Consider the following 6,777-nt stretch of genomic DNA (forward strand, 5'->3'; position numbering starts at 1 on the left):
CAGAAAACTGCTGATGTCTTCTGAAATGAGGCAGATCCGTAATTGGTAAAATGATATTAATGCTGTCTCGTTCCAGATTGGCAGTCGTCACATACTACAGGGGGTGGATCGTACGCAAGTAACTGGCGTGGCGTAAGTGAGAAAAATAGTAACTGTTGTTCAAAATGGCGGTTAACGAATGATGTTTTAATGTTTTTGTCGGGATTTGTGAAAGGTTTGTACATTTACCATACTTATTCAGCATTATACTTACGCGTAGGATGATCTACTTATATCCAGTTAACCTCGGTATAAATCCTGTTGATGCATTAGCAATATTAAAAAGTTATTGAAGACTTAATACGCAAGTGCAGCATTGTTAACGATTGACACGGTTCACTGTATGTGCATTTTTAGACTGTTTACATGTATAAGGTTTTCTCAGCAGTTTTCATGGAACGGTGGATTCAAGAACCATCACAGTTTAATTTGCATGCGAACCAGGATGCTTCTAACAGGCAATCGCAGTATATGCATCAACATTCGAAAATTAACCCCCATTTCCATAACTGTTTAGCACAGTAAACCCACTTTCAGTAACTGGTATTTATTCAAAAGAAACAAAGATATGGACCAGACACACAATTGTGTACACACGGTGTAAAAACTATATTCCTCCCTTTGCGAGAATTATAAATCAGTATTTAAATTTAATTGTGGGTTTTGGATTTCTCTATATGGTACAAACAATAATGTTTCAGAAACCATGAGTTTGACGTAAGGACTCCGCACACAAGAAACTAGGGAACGATCAGCAACCTCGGTGGAGTTCTGAAAGGCGCTCAGTTCATTCGGGAACACTATACAACGTTTATGAAGCAAAACTACTACATTCTTTAAGACTTGGCGTTACATCAAATGATTTAAACGAACTCAAGATAGAAAACGAACACGGCCTTTTTTATAATACATGATTTAAAGTGACTTTGACATTTAAATGGGATTCATATTGATGATTTTGTTTTTTTAATTATAAATTAATGATACAATGTAAGCAAATGATAAGTTATGCAACAGAGATTTCGTGTTAGCAGTATTCGAACATGAAATTATGAAATTTTATGATTTTAACCCTTTATCCTTTACTGAATTGTTAATATTCTTTTTAACCGTACACAATTTATAAATCATTGTCTCGTAGTGATATATGTATTTTATGGTACTGTCAAATGTCATGTAATAAGTATTAATTCTTAATTTCATTTTGATAGTTGACAAAATGCCCAGGGTTCAAACACGAGTGCAAAGAAGTGATCATTGTCATGTAGTGATATATGTATTTTATGGTACTGTCAAATGTCATGTAATAAGTATTAATGTTAAATATTTTATTTGTTAGTTGACTAAATGCACAGGGTTTAAACACGAGTGCAAAGAAGTGGTTTTATAACAGTACAACTATACTTATTGCATACAAATGGCAACATTGTTCAATATTGTTTAGCGCGGATCAGATTGGGTATTTTACTGGTTAAAAATCATGAGCAATCCCGGATGTGGACCTGAAGCATACCAATTTATATTTTTTTCTTAAATTGGAAAATGCGTATCATGCTAAAACGAGTTAGGACATGTATTTGTTATACATTACAATATCAGTGTCATGATGTCCAAGATGTCAGAATATTGATCAGTACGATATTTAAAGTAACTAATACTTGTTTGGCGCAGTAAAAGTTGTTTAACCCGTTTTGCGGCTTTGTGTTTAACATGAATGCATGACTATATATGTATAATATACAACACATTAGCTGTTCCATAATCATCCGTTTAAACATTTTTTCATAGACGTGGCAAGACATGTTCGGAGCATCGTGCTTATTCATATGCTGTTTCAACAGCCTTCCTGTCTTAAACGTTTTGGTACATGTTGCACATGTAACCTTTCTTTCTTCACGGTCCGTAAGGCTGCTTGTTCATTCCAAGAATCAATTGGTTTTGTACGACTTCGAACATATTTCACAGGTGTATATGTTTTCATCAGAATGTGTACTTAAATGGTGTTAAAGAGCGTATCTTGACTGACATGGCTTCGCACACAGTTTACACGAATACTTCGTTGAATTGCCTAGATGAAGCTCATAATCATTCTTGTTTAAACAATACGTCGTAGTGAACAACTTCCCACACTGACTACAAACTGTTTGACTATCGATGTGGGAAAGGGTGTGACGCTGCCGTGAATTTTTACAATTAAATGGTTTCCACGCCTTGGAAAATTGCACATGTAGGTGGATCCACTTAGAAGCTGCATGTGACGCTTTAAAGAGTATGCGAACGATGAAGCAACACCGCACTCTTCGCATGTAGGTCGTCTCCGTTTGGCGATGACATCTGAAATAAGACATGAAATAATTCGCCTAATATGATTAAAGGCTCACCGATTTCGAAAATAACTTTGTTAGACTGAGTTGATTACCGATTAAATGACTCCAGCTATATTTGTCCATGAAAAATAAGTATATCTTATCTGTGTGAAGTATTGAAGGTGATAAAAATATTGCACGATATGGATTCATATTGTATAATTGTAAGGTTTAAACCCTTTCAAGGCGGCATTGAGGGGACATTAGCTTTTTTATTTTGAAATATTTCCAAATCTTCAAAAGTGGTGTTTTTGCACAATTCTCACACATTTAAGAGATACTCGTTCTCATTTCTTACTAATCATTATTTTAGCATCAGCAATAATTTAACAAGAAAAGTGATATATACGTTTGCTATATATCAGTTTGCTATAGGAAAACAACGTTAACCGTTTAGACGTATGCGGTATATTCTGTCTAATTATTTGGACTTAAGTAAATACTTGCGCACGGAGCTGTGTATGAATGTGTATAAATGCGAAGGCATTTTCTAATTTAAAGATGCGCACGTAAAATCAATATGTGCGCAAGTAAAAGCAATACGAGCGCACGAGAAAGCAATACGTGTGCATGTGATAAATAGATAAATGAAAAGGTAAAACATGCGCAAGCAGAACGTTAAATATGCGCACATAAACATCAATACGTGCGCACATACATGCAATTTGTGCGCAAATGAAATCAATACGTCCGCACGTGTATTGTAAAATATTGTCTTTTTTTCTATGTCCCCGTACACTGTATTATGACTCTACAAATTATAGTAAAACATCACCTATATGAAAGGCAGACCTAAACACGCGTATTTTTATTTTGTTTTCCTTTTTTATCTGTGTTCTCTGACTTTTACATAAATACCAGTTACTGAAAGTGGGGTTACTGTGCTCAACAATTATGGAGATGGTGGTTAATTTTCGAATTTTGATGTATATAATGCGATTGCCTTTTGGAAGCATCCTGGCGTTCATGCAAGGTAAACTATGATGGCTCTTGAGTCCACCTTTGTCGCCATTTTTATTTTCCATGTATGTTAACGACCTAGAACAGGAATTTCACATGAATGGGTTAAATGGAATAGATATTAACTGTTTTAAAATGTTCCTACTGCTTTACGCGGATGATATATTTATTTTGCTAACGATCCAGATGAACTCCAAGGGGTCTAGATTTATTACACGAGTATTGCCTCAAATGGAAACTAGTAGTTAATACAGATAAGTCGAAAATAATGATTATTCGCAAAGGCGGTCGTAATTCAACCAATACTTTTCGTTATAACAACAAAACTATAGATATCGTTAATCGTTTTAATTATCTCGGTGTTGTTTTTATGTCTGGCGGATCATTTTGCGACGACACAAACACACTATCTGGACAAGCTCTTAAGGCTATTTTTAAACTGAAAAAGTATTTATACAAATTTACGAACATTCCATTAGGCCACAAACTTGAGCTCTTCGATAAACTTATAACGCCAATATTGAATTACGGTAGCGAGATATGGGGCTTTATTAAGGCTTTTCCAATAGAAAGGGTTCATATGCAATTTAGCAAACAATTAAAGGGTGTAAAAAATGCACACAAACTGATTTTGTATATGGTGAGGTTGGACGTATTTATTATCAATCCAGAAGATATTTAATATTATTAAATACTGGGTAAAACTTTTAAGAACTCCAGACAACAAATTTATTAAGAAAATATATTTAACTCTATTTAATGATAGCATCGTCTATCCTTTAAAGAAAAATTGGTGTGCACTATTAAAGGATTTGTTAAATAATTTGGGATTTTATGACGCTTGGCTCTTCCAGGATGTTGGTAATGTAAACATTTTCATATCTGCCTTAAGACAACGACTGAACGACACATTTATCCAAAACTGGAGTAATAGGCTTGAAAACTCCAGCAGAGCTAACTTATACAAACACATTGCAATATTTCGTTTTCAACATTACCTAAAGTATTGTCAAATACGTATATTCCGAATAAGTATTTTTTCTAAATTACGGCTGGCATCACATAGGCTGTACATTGAGAGCGGCAGATGGGCACGACCCACTCCGATTCCATTTGAACACAGAAAATGTACCGTATGCAATAAACTTGAAGATGAGTTTCATTTTGTCCTTCAGTGCAGTTTATACTCAGAACTAAGAAAGCAATACATTCCATCATATTTTCGACACAGACCAAATATGTATAAATACGTAGAACTTATTACGTCAGAAAATAAATTGGTGATTAAAAAATTGTGCATAAACATTTTTAACGCATTTCAAGTTCGTACAAACAACACATATGTAATGTCAAACTAATTTCATTAAAGATTACAAATATTGTGTTCTATTTTATGAAAGTGTCAATTAAGAAAACAATATTCATGTCTATTTTCCCCTATGTTAAATATTTATAATTCTGTAAAATTCATATAACTTTTTGTTACGATTTATAATTTTCATAATCTTATATCGTTTATAATCCATTTGTGTGAAGTGCGATATCACACTCGCGCGCATTGTATATCAAACTCATACAATAAGCTGTCTATTTTGTATTATTTTTCTTTGACGCGCATAATTGTTTGATATCAAGGCAGCTGGTCTTAGTCTTAGAAAGAACTATAAAATATCCTTTTTGAGTATTATTATAACTTTGTTATCATTTATTTATACATTTTCAAACCTTATGGCTATCTATTTTCAATATCGAATAGGTAGCGAAGACAAGGCGCTAGCCAAAATGTAAAGTTTCAGTTATGTATTTAGAATCTAATAGTCATATTGTATACAGTCAAGGCAGCTGGCCTACGTCTTAGAAAGGATTATTTTATGTCCTTTATGATCATTATTATAATTTTGTTATCATTTATTTAAACATTTCAAGCCTTATGACAATCTATCTTTTGATTTCGAATAGGTAGACAAGACAAGGTGCTAGCAAAAATGTAAAGTTTCTTTTTTTCAAATAAGTAGTCGAGTCTATGCTATTATTTAATAGTAACTTTTTATACAGTCTTTAATAGAGCCTTTGTAAAATATATATGTATTATACATACAAAAAAGATATATAATGCTTTTACAAGTGTGTAATTATAAAGAATCATAGTTATAAGTATTATGTTATATAATCCGATTACACGAATTATTATTCCCTAATAACGAGATGGTAACTATTTACTTTACACACGCATATAATTTTACAAGCCCGCTTTTGCCTGTTTATATGTTAATCAACCAATAATTGTGTGATGCATGTATAATTATCATTATTATAACTATCACAATTATTACATGTTAGCTTTAGCGGTTATATTTGTCATTTCATTAATAACTTTGCAATGCATTGTATGCCAATGTACATTTTGTACATTGCATTATTATCATTATAATAATTATTACACGTTTTCTTAAGCGGTTTTAGATGTGATTTAACCAACAATTTTGAGTTGCATGTTATGTAAATTTACATGATATACCTTGCATCATTATAGTAGAAAATATTTGTCATTATTATTATTAGAAGTAGTTTTATTATTATTATTATTAGTAGTAGTAGTAGTAGTAGTAGTAGTAGTAGTAGTAGTAGTAGTAGTAGTAGTATAAGTATTGTCATAACTAGTAGTAGTAGTTATGTTTCAACTGTCATACATTGATATCCTTACATATTGCATATTTGTAAACACTGTATGCATAACATTGTCCACTTGGGCTGTTATTGGCCTTCTGGATCTGATATGAAATAAACTAACTAAACTAACTAACATGAAAACTGCTGAGAAAACCTTATATATGGCATTAAAATGCACATACATTGAAGCGTGTAAATCGTAAACAAACAGACACTAGCGTATAAAGTCTTCAATGACTTTTTTAATATTGATAATGCATCAACAGGATTTATACCGAGGTTAAATGGATATCAGTAGATCATCCTGCGCGTAAGTATAATGTCAAATAAGTATGGTAAATGTACAAACCTTTTACAAATTCCGACGAAAACATTAAAAAATCATCCGCCGACCGCCATTTTGAACAACAATTACTATTTTTCTCACTTACGTCACGCCAGTTACTTGCGTACGATCCACCCCCTGATACAGTCGGACTAACCAGATGAATCCGACACTTTTAAAATTGTTCCATATATTCGACACTCATTTACAAAATCCCAAATATCTGACACTCATTTACAGGTAACATCTTTCATTTACTTACCGGGCGCATTGGTGTTATTAAAACAGGCCAAAAGAAAAAGAACACGGAGTAGATACTTTTGGCCCTACACTCTGGATGCCATGTCCGTATATGTTTGTTGTTTTTTATTATCCAGCGGAGCGAAATAATTTCAGGATTTGATTACCGCTGTCAAA

Source organism: Dreissena polymorpha, chromosome 14 (genome assembly GCF_020536995.1).
Source record: "Dreissena polymorpha isolate Duluth1 chromosome 14, UMN_Dpol_1.0, whole genome shotgun sequence".
In the NCBI taxonomy this organism is placed as follows: domain Eukaryota; kingdom Metazoa; phylum Mollusca; class Bivalvia; order Myida; family Dreissenidae; genus Dreissena; species Dreissena polymorpha.